Below are 18,687 nucleotides of genomic sequence, written 5' to 3'. Positions count from 1 at the left end.
GACCAAGACAGAGAAGAGCACAGATGAGGGACAGGATGGCATCTGCTCGAAGTGCTCCTGTTCTGCAGATGGAGAAGCTTCTGACCCTGAAGGACAGAGACATACCAGATGTGATGGGTCAGGAACTGCTGAAATTGTAATCCAATTTCAGATTTGGGCCCCTTTGAAGTCTTGATTTGTTTGTTTTCTTAACATGTAATAGTCTTGTTTATTGATCTCAGCAGGGGGCTTCCTTGAAACTGTATCCATAAATGCGGTTGGTGTAACCTGAGACTCTGAAGGCTTCTTCTACCAATTAATCTCTCTGGGGGCAGGGTGTTTTCTCAGCTTCAGTAGGGGGAGGTGTATCTCAGATCTCCATGGAGACCTGAGTTACTGCCCCTCCTCCCCACTTCTTGTTTTCAGCTGTGTCTTGTTGTGCTGATTGGAACTGGAGAGATGTCTGGAGATCTGTGATCTGGAAGCAATTTAGTCTTTTGTTTTGTGGAAGGATCAGTTCCTCCCCCGCTATGGCCACCTCCAGCACTGGATGAGTCAGCTTTTTAGGTCGTCCCCTGCATTCCCCTACCCTTCACTGTCTGTCCCTCTCTCTCTCCCCTTTCCACTTGGAAGATAAGCCGGTCCTTTCAACACACCTTGCTCCCTGGTCGTCAGGCAAGTGGCTGTGAGCAGTATTTCTGCTATTTTCCCTGGAGTGAGAGCCCCTCACCCCCACCTCTCCGTTCCTGTAAGCAGGGGAGATTCAGGCGCTCCCTACCCGGTTTGTTGTGGCTTATTCTTTGCTCCTTGGTTTTTGAGAGCTGTTCTTGTAGTCCAGAGTTGGTTTTACACACTGATTGTTCTTAAATTGATTTGTATTTCAGTTTGGTGGTGAGAGCTGGGAGTCTGTGCATCTGCCTACTCCGCTGCCATCTTCAGGTCTTGCTTCTCTGGTTTTCAGTTTCTCAAAGCTCCAACATCTCCATCTAAACCTGAATGTCTGGTTTCCTCTTCTCCATATATCAGGTAGGGTGAATTCTCACCACATTTATTGAGATGGTTTGGCATTGCTGTGATGAAATTAAAAGAAGTGAGACCAGCCCTGGCCAGTTGGCTCAGTGGTAGAGCATTGGCCTGGCGTGCAGGAGTCCTGGGTTTGATTCCCGGCCAGGGCACACAAGAGAATGGCCCATCTGCTTCTCCACCCCTCCCCCTCTCTTTCCTCTCTGTCTCTCTCTTCCCCTCCCGCAGCCAAGGCTCCATTGGAGCGAAGTTGGCCCGGGCACTTAGGATGGATGGCTCTCTGGCCTCTGCTTCAGGCGCTAGAATGGCTCTGGTTGCAACAAAGCAATGCCCCAGATGGGCAGAGCATCGCCCCCTGGTGGGCATGCCAGGTGGATCCAGGTTGGGTGCATGCGGAAGTCTGTCTGACTGACTGACTCCCTGTTTCCAACTTCAGAAAAATACAAAAAAAAAAAAAAAAGAAGTGAGAGAAAGGAAGTAGGTTTCTCAAGTGTTCTTAAGCAATTCAGGACATGGTGGAGCCACAATTGATATTTAAAGTATATCAGTGTGTTTTACTACCTTCAAAAAGAATGTTAAGTTCCTCTAAATCATAGAGTGTCCAGTTTGAAGAAGAGAGCAACACTCAGGATCAGAGGTGCTCTGAAGAGGTAGAAACGACTGAAATAACCTGAAGGGGAGAGAGAGAGAGAGAGAGAGAGAGAGAGAGAGAGAGAGAGAGAGAGATCTGCTCAAAGAAACAGAAAATCTGGTGGAAACTGAGAAGTACACCCTGTGTTCCAGGGTCAAAAGGAAGGGTTTAACTTTCTTGTGGGAACAGAAGTGTATTGTAAAGACACCCCAGTCTTGTCCCTCCCATCACTGTGTTTTTCTCTGTCTCTGAGAGCACCTTGATGTCTCCAGTCAACCAGAGTAAGGAGGGAAGGTCACCCTTCACTGACATAAAGAAAGCAGGCAAGTCCATCATCTTCCTAAGTTCTGAGTTTGACACCCTCACTTCCTTTTCCACTTCACACTCCACATTAATTTTTTCAACCCCTTTTCAGAACCTATTCATATCTGTTCAAAATTCTTCCAAGTCCCACACCATCTTCACAGTAAATTTTTTACTCTTCCTTGAGAACTGAAGGCTGTTCATGATTATTCACATGTGACCCTCCAACCTCACTTCTCAATTCTGCTTCTCTCAATCAAACTGGTGCAGTTACCCTATGAACACACACACAGACACACAAGACACACACACACAACTATTGACCACATCTGTGCTTCTCCATATCTGCTTTCTCAGAGCTCTGTAGAATTAGTACATTCCTACCCCAGCCCTCAGCTGAGAGCACAGGACTTCTAAACTAACACTAATATCTCTTCTCATGTTTCTTTTCTACATGTGTCTGTGACTGCTAAGGGGTATGTGCATATAGTATAATAAATCTACGTAAGTCATTCACGTGACATTGTTGGAAACACAAAATCAGAGTTTGATTACTCTTGATATTATATTTTATTTACATTTGTGGCACTTCATTTATAACACACAGCATGTGTGATTTTCATAACTCAGTCTATCCCTCGTAGTCCTTTCCTATATGTTTCTTTTGCCTTATAGACATAATTCAACATCCTTGCATGGTGGACAGCTGTTCTGTGTTCAGCCACTATCTCTCCCTCACTTGGAGTGACATAGACTATCTCTTTGGCCCTAGGAGTCTCTAGAATGTTTCTTCCTCTCAAGAATATTCTCACACCCACCTCTTAGGACTCCAGCCCCTCAAACAGCCATTTCCTCACCACAATCTAGTCATTGTCTCAGTTGTTCTTATGAGTTCTCTCACTTCTCCCATGTAGGTAGAGTAATTGCAACATTACCTTTGGAATGTTCATATTCTGCTAAGAAGACTTCTAAACATATGGAAAATGGGTCTCCTGGATCACTGATGTGTTTCTGGTTCTGACACAAGTACTTGGCAGGTTGTAGGTTATCAGTAAATACTTGTTTGTGGATGAGTCAAAGACTGAAAGTAAATTTCATTTTTGAGAGCTGAGAAAATACACAGCGAGTTCTATTTAGAACCAGATGGCTGAGGGATAGCTCAGGATGAGAACCTGTCTCCTGTCTCCCCTGAGCAGGACTTTAGGCCATGCAAAAGTCCTGAGGAACATTTCCTAGATTACATAGGAGTTAGAAGATACCCATAGCTGGGCTTAGTGTCTCCACAGAACCTAGACTCTTCCTGAACCCTCATCATGAAAAAACCCTGAGAAAGACCTAGAATAGGGCTGAACCCTAGGTGCATGTCCACAGCTGCAGGAACCCGGATGGGTGGCAGCCCCTGTTTCAGGACATCCTGTGATTCTCTGCATCTCTGTCCTTCAGGCCTGGGTGCTCTTCCATCTGCAGTGCAGTAGCACTCCAAGCAGCTGCCATGCTGTCCTTCCTCTCCACTCTTCTCTGCTTTTGTTACTGGAGGACACGGGGGGGGGGGATGCAGAAGGAGACAAGGTGGCATGTTTCCTTCTTGTGAGAAACTTAAAGCTCAAGCTTCTCTGTTTGGAGCGTTGGTGAGTGAGAATCAGCTGAGACATTCTGGTGCAAATCTCTGACAGGGACTCTCTTCCAAGTCTGAGTCTGGAACAGAGAACCTGTGTGCAGACAGGTGAGTCCTCCCTAGGCTCCATGTTCCACCTCTTCCATCATTCCCTGGGCTCAGGACTTCCTGTTCCCCTGTGTAATCCAATGGACACTTTCCTGTGTCAACTACCTGGTTTATAGCAGTGGCAACACTGACCTCTCCTACTTGTAATCCAGGTCGTCTTCCTGTAACTCACTTCTGGTTTCCTTGTGACATCATAACCCCTCCTATGAGGTCCCCTTTGCTGGCACCTGGTCCTCTGTCTGACCTTGTACAGCCTCAGGTCTCAGAAGGATGCATAAATAAGTGAATCACACACAGGTCCTCAGGGTCCCCTTCATTCATTCACCAGCAGATGTGAGGGGAGCTCACTGTATACCAGCTGCATTTAGGGGCCACAGTGCAGCCCTGAGCATCATGGTCTCCACACTCCTCCAGCTCACCTGTGGGAAAGGAGGACACTGCAAAGAAGAAGACAGTGTCCTAGAGAGCAAAGTGTTGTAAAAAAAAATAATGGAAAAGCAGAGGATAGAATGTGGGGGACAAGTATAACAGAAAAAACAACAAGTGCAAAGGTCCTGAATCAGGACACCCTTGTTCTGCAGGATGGGTCATTAGACTGAAGGCAAATGAACAAGAGATACTGTGTTAAGATAGGAGTCAGAACCATGGAAGCATCCAGATACCCCAAGGCCTAGGAAGTCCCTGCAGGTTCTATCAGGAGAGTGACCTAATCTGATTTAAAATTTAACATCATCACTCTGAAAACATGTGGATAATTGACTGGAAGGTGTCACCAGTGGAACCAGGGGCCACTGTCTCTGTCTCACTGTCTCTGCAGCAGAACAGGCACTATGAAGACCCCCAGGGAGTGACATATGCCCAGGTTAACAACAAAAGATCAAGACTCAAGCAGGGAATGGCCCCCTCTCCTTCCTCCCTGTTGGAGACATTGATATACACAAAGAACAGACAAGCAGAAGGGGACAGGCAAATGGACATTCAGGTGGGTCTCACACTTTCTAGGTTCCCAGACTCCTACAACCCCAACCACGTTTTATCCCCCTCACATTCCCCTGTTCTGGGGTGTTGCCTCTGATGCCCCCCAGGATGTGACCTACGCCCTGCTGAACCATGTGCCTCTGAGACAGGAGATAACTGCACCCCCTTCATTCATGTCAGAGTAGCCCCCAGATGAGCCCAGTGCATATGTTGCTCTGGCCACGCACAAGCCCAGGGCGGACTCAGACCCCACACTCCAGGAAGGAGGTCCTCGGGGACCCCTGAAGGCATGGGAGCTGCCCCCATGGACACTCAGATAGTGACTGCAGTAGCTTTGTTACCTAACATGGACCCTCAGTAGCTTCTGGAACCCCCTGGAAATCACCTCATTCTATAGTAAAAGGCAATCACTGTCACTACTTTCTGGGAACAAAGCAATAAAATTCTTAATAATCAATGTGTGAACCAAAATACAAGTGAATTTTTAAAAAGTCTGGCCCTGGCCGGTTGGCTCAGCGGTAGAGCGTCGGCCTGGCGTGCGGGGGACCCGGGATCGATTCCCGGCCAGGGCACATAGGAGAAGCGCCCATTTGTTTCTCCACCCCCCCCCCTTCCTCTCTGTCTCTCTCTTCTCCTCCGCAACCAAGGCTCCGTTGGAGCAAAGATGGCCCGGGCGCTGGGGATGGCTCCTTGACCTCTGCCCCAGGCGCTAGAGTGGCTCTGATCGCGGCAGAGCGACGCCCCGGAGGGGCAGAGCATCGCCCTCTGGTGGGCAGAGCGTTGCCCCTGGTGGGCGTGCCGGGTGGATCCCGGTCGGGCGCATGTGGGAGTCTGTCTGTCTCTCCCCATTTCCAGCTTCAGAAAAATATATTAAAAAAAAAATTTTCTTTTTAAAGTTTATGATAGCATAAGTATTATATACCCCACTGATAAAATGAGAATATTAAAAACTGTGAATAAATAAAACTAAAAAAAAAAAGTCTAAAAAAATCAATGACTTTGGACATTGTCAAGAATCTAGGGAAAAAAAGTATTTCATTGCATATTTAGATCCACACACAACTAGTCAACAAAGACATGACATGCAGATACAATGGAATATAAATGAGCCAAAAAATTTTTTTAAAACATGAAATCCTGCAATTGGTGACAAAACTTGAATGGACCCAGAGGGGATTATGCTGAGTGAAATAGTTCAGAGAAAGATTTCTTTTTTACTTAGATTTCAGATTTTTAACATCATCAAATCAAACAAAACAAGACCAAAACAGACTTACAGAGATGGAGAACAAACTGATGGCAGCCAGAGGGAGAGGGTGGAGGGATGGTGAGAAGGGATATGGATGACGGCAGTGTGTGTGACAAGTTTACAGGGAGACACATGAGTACTGGACATCATGTGGAAAGCACATCGTTAGGGTACATAGAGATCAAATCAGTGCTGTACAGCTGAAACTAATATAATATTCTATGCCAACTAGACTTTAATAATAATATTCAAATCAAAATAATTAGTACCTGAAATCAATATAATTTTGTTAATCAGTGTCATGCCAATAAATTCAATGAGACTCACGGACATAGAGAAAAGTGAAGTGGTTATGGGAGGGCGGGGAGAGAGGGTTGGGGGGAAGGATGTGAAGAGGGAAAAACAAACAGTGGCAGAAAAGGATCTGACTTTGGGTGATGGGTATACAACATAATCAAATGTCAAAATGTTGTGAAGATGTTTGCCCAAAATCTATGCACTCTTGTTGAGCAATATCATCCTGTTAAATTTAATTTTCTAAAGAAAAAGATTAAATGACTAGAGAAATTTAAAAAGTCATTAGCAAACTTTTTCTACAATTTGATGTAAATTATTTAGAAAAAAATGTATTTAATATGGACATCTTCAGGTATAAAACATCCTAAATGAACATGATTAAAATAAAATCTCGCCCTGGCCGGTTTGGCTCAGCGGTAGAGCGTCGGCCTAGCGTGCGGAGGACCCGGGTTTGATTCCCGGCCAGGGCACACAGGAGAAGCGCCCATTTGCTTCTCCACCCCTCCGCCGCGCTTTCCTCTCTGTCTCTCTCTTCCCCTCCCGCAGCCGAGGCTCCATTGGAGCAAAGATGGCCCGGGCGCTGGGGATGGCTCTGTGGCCACTGCCTCAGGTGCTAGAGTGGCTCTGGTCGCAACATGGCGATGCCCCGGAGGGGCAGAGCATCGCCCCCTGGTGGGCAGAGCGTCGCCCCATGGTGGGCGTGCCGGGTGGATCCCGGTCGGGTGCATGCAGGAGTCTGTCTGACTGTCTCTCCCTGTTTCCAGCTTCAGAAAAATGAAAAAAAATAAAAAATAAAAAAAATAAAATCTCTATCACCCTATATAAAAATTAATACATTTTCTGTGTCATCAAAAACTGTCCCAAACTGACATCCTGTTCAGGGAGTTTTACTGGTGATTTCTTTTACACAGTAATGAAAGAATGCACTCATACACTGAAATTACACACACTTTACAGTACACAGTGAAAGAAAAATAAGGAATACATCCTAACTTTTTTTATGAGAGCAAGAAGATATTGATACTGTCAACGAAAGGTCGTGAGAACCAATTCAATGCCAACAAGACTTCCCTGGATATCAGTGTCCCCCTGGGAACGTCACACCCATCTGCACACAGATTAGTAACCCAGCCCTGTGGCCCACTCTCTGTACCCACCACCCAGACCCGCTCCCCACTGGCTTCTGCTTATCTCTCAGTTTCCCTGCTTCTCTGTCATGGTCAGTTCTCCCATTTCTTTGACTGTGACCCTGTGTTTTGCACAAAATACCCAGTCTCTGTGTGTTTGGAGGAGACGTGACTGTGGAATGTGCCTTCATCAGCCGTTCCTGTGGTGTGTGAGGCCATGATCATCACAGTGTCCCCACTTGCATGTGTCATCATTGCCCAGGACACCTGCCAGACTGTACCCTGTGTGTCTTAGGGACCACGGCCTCCTCACAACAAGGCTGAGCAGAAACGTCATTGTCACCTCTCTGCAGGGAGAGAAGGAGACCCAGAAAGTCACAATTCCTGCTCAGGGCTGACAGTCCACACATGTTACAGCTCTCCTTTCCATTACACTCTGAATTTCCTCTGGCCCAGTGTTTGCAGACAGAATTTAATGAGAGAAGCAGGGTCCTGCCCAAGAGAGGAAGGGGTGCTGAGGAGGGAGAAATGACTCATGTTTTGAGAGAAGCCCTGGTGAGAAAGAGGGTGCTATTTATAGAACAAGGACATTACTAAAGGGAGGTGTTAGGGAGAGAGAGAGCAGGCCAGGGGGGAGGTTTTGCTTCCCTCTGAGAGTCTGTGAACAGTGTTATAAAATTCTCCAGGCGTGTCTGTCTCCCAAGGGTCTTATAATTGATGGAATGGCCCTGTGGGCCCCTCCAGCCACCAAAGGAGAGTAGAACAGTGCTCAGTTCCTCACTCTCTTTTCCTTCACACCCAATCACTAAATTTAGATAGTTCTGCCCTCTGAACCTTCCTGGCCCATGTTTCTTGGGTCACTGTCACAGCCCATGCCCAGCTGAGGACACAAAATAAATGCCACTGAGGACCAAGGGCAGCAGCACCACACTGCCCACCCTCACCGCTATTCTCGGTCTCAGTGAGCTTTGGGAGAAGAGAGAGATGATGTACTCTCCTCTCTTAGAATCTGGTCTTATGGAGACCCCAGAACTCAGGAGGCTCAGCGAGATCGGGACTTCTATGTGGAGGAGAGATGTGCTCAGCCCAGATCAGATTCCCACACTCAGGGGCCCAGACTAAGCCTGGAGATTCTGTGTGGGAGGGGACAGTTCTCACAAGGACTCCCTTCCAGGCCTGCGTTGGCTTCTATGGGAGCAGGTTCAGGTTGTTGAGCCCCTACCCCAAAACCTACTGCTTTAGTTCAGTAATCCTTCTGGGAAGCTGAGGAAGAAGACGGTCTGGGTTAATGGTGACAAGTCTTAATTGCCCTTGGGGTGACAGCTGGGGAAAATGAGGGGAGAAGGGCACCCCTGACAACTGAGGTCAGATGCATTTGCAGGGGTCCTCCTGATATTCTCCATATGGTCTGATTGTGGCTTCATAGTCACCAAGGGGAACTCTGAGCAACCATAGTTAGGGGTCTCTGCAGGCTGATGTCTACAGTCTGTAATAAGAAAAAAGGTTCTGGCCCTGGATTATGCAGATCCCACTGGACTCCAGCAACAAGACCAGCTTCCTCATTGAATCCATGAGCTCACACACAGCAAGACAATACCAGTGTGCATAGTACAGTGAGTGACCTCTTGATCCTGGTGGTGACAATTGAAGGGAAAACTGGTCTTCTCCACAGTGAGCTCCTTGTCACAGGTGGAAGGGAATGGAGGGAGGCCTCAAAGAGTCTCACCTCTCACAAACCACACCCCAGCCCATGGAGTGATGCTTCTTTTTTGCCCTTAGGATCTTACAGAGCCCCCTCCCTCTCAGCCACCTTTGCACTCTGGTGGCCTTGGGAGGAAACGTGTCCCTCTTGTGTGACTCACAGAACACTTTCTCTCTGCTGAAGGAGATTGGATATGACTCCCCCCAACTCAGGGATTCCAGCAACCATGCTGAGAGGTGGTGGACTGTCTTCCCTGTGGACCCTGTGGGCACCTCCCATGCGGGACCTACAGATGCTATGGTTCTTCCATCTCTTACTCTTATGTGTGGTCACAGCCCAGTGCATCACAGACCTTCTGCATCTCAAGGTCACAGGTGAAGTAGCCTATCCCTGGCTTTATTATTTCTTGTGTCTAAAATAAGTGGCATAGCCCTGTACTCACTCGAGTTGTGGAGGTCATGGAGGTTCAGTGACACTGGACTTCTGAAGACAGAAACAGGTGGGATGTTAAGGGAAGGACCAGGGAGAAGTCTCACTGCAGCCCCAGGGGGCACTGTAGGGTACTGGTGTTCCAAATGCCACTTTCCCTTTCAGCCCACGTTGTACCAGGAGTCCTCTCTCTAGACATAGCTGGGTCCACTGGTGCTTCCTGGAGACAGCCTGACCCTGCAGTATCACTCAGAGGCCTGCTGACAGATTTGCTCTGAACAAGGACCAGGGGTTCACAACCCTCAGTGTCTTGATGAACAGCACAATCTCATCTTCTCCTTTTGGTCATGTAAACAACACTCCCTGAAGTCAGTACAGGTGCTACAGTGGACAAAGCCTCTCCTATATGTGGTGAACCAACAGTACTGCCCTGGACATCCTGATCGTAGGTGAATAGCCCTGCCCTATTCCATGTCCTGAGAGTCATCTCACAGTTTTGGTCACCCTGGTGGTGATGGGGTCCAGGAAAGGATTCTAGAGCAGAGACTGATATGGGGCAGTGGTCTAAAGAGGGGGAGTAAGAAGGGGGAAGTTTAAGGCACGGAAATAAAAGATACCACCCAGAAGGACTAAGAGGCGATAGTATGGGATCACAGACAAAGTATCTGGAGAAGGACTTTGTCCCTCAGCTAGTGGTCAAGGGCATGTAGAATGGGGGTCATTCTCTACACATCACAACATTCCTCTCCCCAGGAATGTACATGAAACCCTTCTTCTCAACCCAGCTATAACCCTCAGATCCCTGGAGAGAAAACGTGACCCTGCAGTGTCACTCTGAGGTCTGGTTTGACACCTTCCACCTGCACAGGGAGGGGTCACGGGATCCTTCCCAGCACCTTCGTCTGCAGGACACATCTGCACCCTCTCAGGCCACCTTCACCATCAGTGCTGTGACCTCAGACTACAAGGGGACCTACAGACGCTACAGCTCACACAGCACCTCTTCCACCTGCTGTCACACCCCAGTGACACCTAAAAAGTTGTGGTCTCAGGTGAGAAGCCCCAGCTCATGTCCATCAAGGGAGCAGAACTTCAGCTCACAACCTGTCCCAGGAGAGCTGAGGGCTATAATGAGAAAGAAGGAAAAAGAGTCAGGTCATCATCAGGGCGAAGACAATCACACAAAGAGATGGTGAACAGGAGGAGTCACACACCCACCCCCTGCCTTACCCCACCTGTGCATCCAGTCCACGCAGGGTGTGTGCAGGAGAAAGACTGCAGAGTGTGAAGGAAGGGCAGACCTTTTGGGAATAGACATGGGACTAAAAATGACATGAGGAAGCAATCCCAGTCCCCGTCTTCCTCCTGTTCCTGTTTCATGCAATAATTGGGGTCTGCAGACCCCCACCCTCATTGGCAAATATCATGTTTATTGGATAACAGAGGATTTGGTCGGACAGGTGGGGATGAACGGAAGGAGCCTCGTGTTTCAAGCAGCACTGAGGTCACTGATGTCTGTTGTGGTCAGTGTGAGAGGAAATGTCAAAAGGAAGGGTGCCCAGCTCAGGCGTGGAGAAAGGAGCAGACGCCACATAGGCCTCTGTACGTGGTGCTGATTCTGGTGTCCTGAGAGTCATCCTGGCTCCTATGGAACAGGCCCACATAAGAAGATGGAGTAAAGGAGGCCTTTCATTCTTGGGGTAGGGTGATTGGATCCAGTGAAAGTCTGAGCTGAAGAGAAGTAGGCTCAGCCCCCTTTGAGAGAGATCCCACTGATAAAATTCTATCAATACCTCAAATTTGCTTCTCCCATATGTAAAGGCAGAATCTGATTCTATATTTCTAAGGTACACACACAATATAATATACAAATGGCATATTGTAGACTTGTATACCAAAACCTATATAATGTTATTAACCAATGTCATTAAAATACATTTAATTTTTAAAAACCCAAATGTTTGAAATGTTAAAAATGGGGCAAAATAATCTTTGGACTGGTTTGAGCATTGTGCCTCAAATAACTACAGCTATGATAAACAAACAGAAGTTATGATGACTGGACTAATTGGCTATTTCTCTGAAACTTATAAACCTATTTTAGAATGAACATCACTATTTAGCTCATCTGCACCAATAACAGAGCATTCTTCCTATGGATGTAATTGCTACACTTCTCTTTCTCATAAATGCCCCATGCCTCTGTCTTCTGTTGGAACAAGGTTTAGGCTCTGTCTGAGTCTAAGGAATCTAAATAGCTATACTTACTGATCCCTAATAAATGCTTGTTGCCTTCCCTTTGGAAGACCCTTTTAATTTTAAATTAGCACTGTCATCTTATAGATTTGTAGATAAGTCTTAAATGTTCTCAATACCAGTCCATTGTCTTTTTTACTTATTTTTTGTTTTTTTGAGAGGATGGAGAGGAAGAGACAGGCTCCTGCATGTGCCCCAATGGGGTTTCACCCAGCAAGCCCACTAGGGGGCAATGCTTTGCCCATCTGGGGCCCCTTGCTCCATTGCATATAGAGAGATTTTTTAGCACCTGAAATGGAGGCCATGGAGCCATTCTCAGTGCCCGAAGTCAACTCGCTCTAATAAAGCCAAAGCTGCAGGAGAGGAAGGAGAGAGAGAAAGAGAGAGAGAGAGAGAGAGAGAGAGAGAGAGAGAGAGAGAGAAGCAAGAGGGGGATGGGTGGAGAAGCAGATGGGCATTTCTTCTGTGTGCCCTGACTGCAAATCAAACCCAGGACATTCACACACCAGGCAAGCGCTCATGACTGAGCAAACTGGCCAGGGCCCCATTGGCTTACTTAGACATCGTAAATATTGTCTCCCAATGTATGGATTTATAAAAATTGCCTGACCTGTGGTGGCGCAGTGGATAAAGCTTCGACCTGGAACACTGAGGTCGCTGGTTCAAAACCCTGGGCTTGCCTGGTCAAGGCACATATGGGAGTTGGTGCTTTCTGCTCCTCCCCCTTCTCTCTCTCACTCTCTCTTACTCTCTCTCTCTCTCTCTCTCCTCTCTAAAATGAATAAATAAATAAATAAAAATCTTTTGCAGGTATTAATGAGAAACAGGACTTCTTAATTTTTTTAAATTTTATTTAGACAAATTTAACAGGATGACATTGGTCAACCAGAGTACACAGATTTAAAGAAAACATCTTCATACCATTTAAATAGTCAATTATGATGTGTACCCATTACACAAAGTCAAATCATCCTCCATCACCCAATATGTTGATTCTCTTTATACCCCTACTCCCATCTCCCTCACTCTCCTCCCTTTTTAGCATGCTTCCATGTACCATATTTTCACTCAATTTGTGGTTGTTTATCCATTTGAAGAAACATTTGCCTACTGGAGATAGTTTCCTCTATTTTTTATCAAGAGAACAAGGAATTTATTTTCTTTTCACATTTTGATCTGCAGCCCTTGTGTCACCCATTATTGTAAGTGGTGTGAGGAAAGATACATGTCCACCTTGTTCCACAGACTCACCCAACTGGTCCAGCATGATGAGCTTAAAAATCCATGCTCTCCTCACTGCACTGAGAGCACCTGTTGTTCTGTTACCGGTGGCTCTACATGTGTGGTCTGGTCTGGACCCTTCTCTCATTGGACCAGTCATCTCTGCTTTTCAATTTCTTAAACCTCCAAAATCTCCATCTAACCCAGTAATACTTCATCTCATTTCCTCCATGTCTCAGGCAAGAATGACTCACATCACATTTGTGGGGTGGGTTTTTTTCACTGTGATCAAAATAACAAAAGAGGGACCAAGAGAAGTATTTTGTTTGAATGTCCTTTAACCGTTCCAGTGATAGTGCCACAGTTCCTATCTAATGTGTGTGTATGTGGTGTGTGTGTGTGTGCACGCGTGTTATCAGATCCACCACCTTCTTAAGATCTGAGATCTGCACTCTCACTTTTTTCTTTAATTCACCCTCCATGTATGAGTCTAATTTTCATTTCAAATCTGTCTATATACATTTGCCAAAATCCTTCCTTGGTTCTCACGGTCTTCAGGGTAAATCCAAACATTTCTTTCTAAACTCAGGTTGTTCATGATCAACCAGATGAGACCCTCCAACCTCAGTTCACATAACTACTTTTTATTTTTTTTACTTCTGCTTCTTTGAAGCAGACTGGTGCATTTACCCTGTAAACACACACACATACACACACACACACACTCTCTCTCTCTCTCTCTCTCTCTCTCTCTCTCACACACACACACACACACACACACACATGCACACACACAAACTGAGCTATTAATTACATTAATGCTTCCCCATATCTGCTTTTACAGCCATTTAGACAGCAAATTCTCCTCCAAAGTCCACAGATATAAACAAGAAATAGACATAACACAGATTCCTTCTTCTCAAATGTGTCTGTGACTGCTAAGGGGTATGTAAGGATTATGTGGTAAAGCCATGTAAGCCATTTGTATGACACAGTGTGACACACAATATTGGGGTCCAATTACTGTTTATATTTAATTTTTATGCTCCAATATTGCATTTCTGGAGTCTATTTTTAATGCATGCATCAGATAACCTTTTTTTTTCTGAAGTGAAAAGCAGGGAGGCAGAGAGATAAACTACTACATGCACTGACTAGCATCCACCTGGCATGCCCACGAGGGGGTGATGCTCTATACATCAGGGCTGTTGTTCCATTGCAACCAGAACCATTTTAGCGCCTGAGGTGGAAGCCATGGAGCCATCCACAGCGCCCAGAACAACTTTGTGTCAATGGAGCCTTGGCTGATAGAGGGAAGAGAGAGATATTTGGGAAATTAAATTTAATGGAGTGACATTGATAAATAAGTGTATATAAGTCTAGCCTTGGCTGGGTAGCTTAATTGGCTAGAGCATTGTCCCAAAGCTCAGAGGTTGCCAGTTCAATATGAGGTCAAGGAATATAAAGGTACAGATTAATGTTCTTGTCTCTTTCTGCCTTCCTCTCTTTCTCTCTAAAATCAATAAAATAAATATTAAAAAAGGAAAAATAAAAAAAGAGAGAGAGAGAGTACATAGGTTTCAGGCAATCTTTATACATTTAGCCATCCATGAACACCCAGGGTGCTTCCATATGCTGGTTATTGTACATAACACTATAATAAACATACAGATGCATACACCTTGTCAAATTAGTGTTTTCATTTTCTTTGGATAAATACTACAATTAAATAAATTTAAAAACTCATTTCCCCAGCTACACGAGCCAAAGCTCGAGTGCTCAGAAGATACAAGTCACTGCTGATTGCCATGTACCACAGAGCAAATGCACAACATTGTCATGCTGGTGGAACAAGAGAGCTGTTCTACATGGATGATCCCCATAAAGATCTCATGGATCTGAGTCTCAAACAGACAATGATTATATTCAACATCAATTATGAGATGGCCATGTCCAGTGCAATGGAGTAACAAGATGAATCTCCCCATGGAATGACTTATCACCCCTTAAATTCATGAACATTTCTGTCATTTGTAGTTTCACCCAAAACCTCAGACCACCACCTCCTGCATGTACATATATATGTAGGGAATGTAGGGAAGGGCTGGAATGTAGGGAAGGGCTCGTGGTCCACTGTGCTGAAATACAAAACAAACATGTTCATTGAAGACAATCAACAGAAAGAGGAAGCACAAATGTCAAGCACAGTCTGGAAACACATATTTAGGCAAAGCAGTGTTTTTGTGTCACTTGAAGTCAGGCTCCATGCTCAGTAAACTTCTTCAAAATATATATATATATATATATTTTGTATACACTGTCTTCTTGTGAGAAACTAAACATCCATTCTCAACACACAATATGCCTGGGAATTTTGGCTGCTGTTGACTTGACCTTTATATTTTTACTTTTTAATCGAATCACTATCTACACAAACAACTCATAAACTGCTACATAAAATAAACTGTCACTCAGCTCTGACAATTAGGACAGGGTATTTCTCCACAGGGAAAATCCCTAGATTTATTGAATATTTCAGTGTAGACAACTTTCTCTTACTGGCATCTTTATCTCATGGTCTTGGTTACTTCTGTTCCAACAAGGTGAGTAATTTATCTCCAGAGCCCAACATGCTGACTTAGAATTGCTGGCTCTGCACTGGTCCATTATATCTGGACCAAGAACTTCATAAAACAGGAGTATGTATAGTCTCTGATCTTCTATGATTCACCAACACCTCTGCCTGTGATCCCTTCTGGTGAGTCCACTCTGGGGTGTGTGGGAACCAGATGAGAACAATTGACATCATGGTCATGGTACACCCAGCATGTTCCAGCCACAAAGACACGCTGAGTATTTTTCTCTCTGAGGACCATTGCACTCAACTTTACCAATTAAAATATGAAAGTCTTTTAAGAGAACAAGCTCCTATCAAGTCAATGGCCCGTCCATTGTGCAGAAGTTATTAACACACCTGGTATGAGAGTCTTGTGCAAGGGTAGCCATTAATGGCATCTTTGTCCATGTTCTCTAACCAGAGAGGGGACTCTAGCTAACTCTCCCTTTATCAGTAAACTGCAGTGATCAACTTTCCTGAGGAATTATTGTGCTCTGATCTTTCCTGAATCCCTGCAGTGATCACCTTGGCTCCCCCCCTCAGGCTGTTGCAAAAGTGCAACGTTAATATCACTGCAGATCCGAAACCCTGAGGGGAAAGATTAGTCAGCAGTGCGAACTCTCCTATTTTCCTGGAATGTAGGGAAGGGCTCGTGGTCCACTGTGCTGAAATACAAAACAAACATGCTCATTGAAGACAATCAATAGAAAGAGGAAGCCACAAATGTCAAGCACAGTCTGGAAGTACATATTTAGGCAAAGCAGTGTTTTCATATCACTTGAAGTCAGGCTCCATGGTCAGTAAACTTCACACTCACCTTTAGCTGCAGGACTGACTTGCAGAAAGAAACTTCTGAGTGGCTCAGATACTGGAGCTAATGCCACTTCTGACGTGGTTCTGGTGCGGCATTGCAGAAAAAGCATTTTACTGGAGTCACACTCAGAGAACCTTGGGTTTTTGCAGTAAGATGTATTTAGGATTGATATAGAAGATTGTTCACAGTATTAAACATCTCATTTCCATTTGTCTTGTCAAAGAAAAAAGTCCAGGTTAGTTTTCAGTAAGCTCAGTATAAAGACCAAAGTCAAGGTATTCTGTGCCATGGTGTAGCCCATATCAAAGCTCAGTCCAATCCAGGTGCTGCTCAAAGCCTGTCCTTGGGAGACAGTCCTAGAAATATGGCAGGTGCTTGGAGATCCCATAAGTGAATGAGCAAGGTCAGCTTGTTTCCAAACAGGGAGAAAAGACTGGGAAGGACTAGCTTCCCTTAAACTAACCAATCTGTTTCTTCAAATTTTGCAGGCTTCTGTTGATTCCTCCCTCTAACCAATCAGATTCTTCTTCTAGTATAGACTGACAGGCCTCCATGACCGCCCTTCCAGCTTCCACTGTGCAAGCTTTAAAGTGGAAAAGCAGAAGAACCTCCTTCACTGGCACTGGGACCGGCAGTGCCTTGGGGAAATGTCCCCTAAATGGCCAGGGATTGAGTCCAAAGGGCTGAGGACACAATAGACTCTGAAATGTGCGGTTGAGCCTATGAAGACTTTAGCCTTTTAGCAAATTAAGCTAAATGAGATAGATGCTGAAGCTTCTTACTGAAGCACACTCTCCAAGTGTTATGACATAAAATGTCCAACTCGCTTTGCTCTCTTTTCCCATCAACCTCTAGCTGCCTGCTAATGTGATCAAGTCCACACTGAGCACCTTTACCAGATGCCCCAAAGACTGTAGATCAAAAACCATTACAAGAGACCAGGTAGATAAAAGTAAAGTGGTTACCAGGGGGAGGAGGTTGTGGGGGAAGAGTTTGTAGGGGAAGGGAATAAAGAGGGACAAATACATGGTGATGGAAATGATTCGACTTTGAGGTGATGGGCACACAACACAACCAACAGTTCAAATGGTATAAAAATATTTACCTGAAACGTATGTACTCTTATTGATCAATATTACTCTATTAAGTTTAATTTTTTAAATAAAAAGGGGAGGGGAGTCCAGGTAGATATGGTCATGCCAACAGAAGCATTTTTACTATCAGCTACCCAGAGACAGAACCTTGCTTTGTTGTAAAGTATCGTTCCATAGGGTTTACATAGAGACACCAACTCCAAATGAATTTTTAAGGAGTTTTATTAAAAGGAGGAGATTTATTAATATGCCGGCTGCATATGACTAACACGGGGCATAGCTGACCCAAATTGTTATGTGCAACATATAGCCCTGAGGTGGGTTATATACCTTTGTTTACACAGGTTGGTGGGAAAAAGAAGAAGAGGGGAAGATGACACTATTCATTAGCAAGCTTGTAACAATCGTCTATAGGATTTATAAAAATATTCTTATATATTAAAACTTACAAGGTAACACAATAGTGAATAATGTTGCTTTACATATTAAAAACCATTCTCAAATCTTTCAGTGTTTATTTGCCATTCCTTTGTCTAAAGGTATATACATTAACTATACATTTTCAGGATGGGAGGGGGAGCCTATATGGCACCAGAGGAAAAGTGTTTGTGAATGGTCCATTAAAGAAAGAATGAAAGAGAAAGGAAAGGTTTTGCTTAATCTTTTCTTCCCTTCCCCCCCACACCTGGCTAGGTGTTTATTCTCTTTTTTCACAGGTGCATGGGGTGGGGCGGGGGGGGGGACTCAAGTTTCCTCTTTACTTCCATTCAAAACTTAGCACAAAATTTCTTTATAACACAATGCTGTTGTCCATCCTGAGTTGGTAAAAATCACACTTAAGTATAAAACTCATATTAGTAATATCAGGGGGTAATGGGGGAAGGCCACATGAGAAACTCAAACCTGGGAACTTTGGCTAGGGCTGCCCACAACCAAGCATGCCAGAAGAAAATTCCAGAGGTCCTTGGGAAAGGAGCAACGGTCCATCAGCCAGTGAGATTTCACCACGTCATATTAGCTCGCCCATCCTAGAGGACCCCTTTAAATATCCCTCACACAGTTTAATCTGCAACTTCTCTGGCCTCTGTACCCCAGGACCAGAGGACCTTGTCAGGCAGAAAACGCTGTACTAAATAGAGCCTTTGCTATTCCACACTTTGTGCCTCCGGCCCCTTCCTTCCTTCTCAGCGGGGAAAAATACCTTAGAATATTCACAAAACCTCTCTGTATGCTTAGCTCAAATT

The 18,687-nt window shown here is 45.1% G+C and overlaps 1 protein-coding gene and 1 pseudogene across 1 annotated transcript in view; one reads left to right on the top strand and one right to left on the bottom strand.

Moving 5' to 3' along the window:
• LOC136399391 (leukocyte immunoglobulin-like receptor subfamily A member 6) overlaps positions 1 to 18,687 on the bottom strand; it is a 367,572-nt gene that overhangs the window by 279,145 nt on the left and 69,740 nt on the right. The window lies entirely within an intron of this gene.
• Positions 36 to 10,637, top strand: LOC136397161 (leukocyte immunoglobulin-like receptor subfamily A member 2; annotated as a pseudogene).

The sequence above is a fragment of the Saccopteryx leptura genome, chromosome 3 (assembly GCF_036850995.1).
Source record: "Saccopteryx leptura isolate mSacLep1 chromosome 3, mSacLep1_pri_phased_curated, whole genome shotgun sequence".
NCBI lineage: Eukaryota > Metazoa > Chordata > Mammalia > Chiroptera > Emballonuridae > Saccopteryx > Saccopteryx leptura.
Note: the sequence above shows the minus strand (reverse complement) of the source record. Positions and strands in the feature narration are given on the sequence as shown.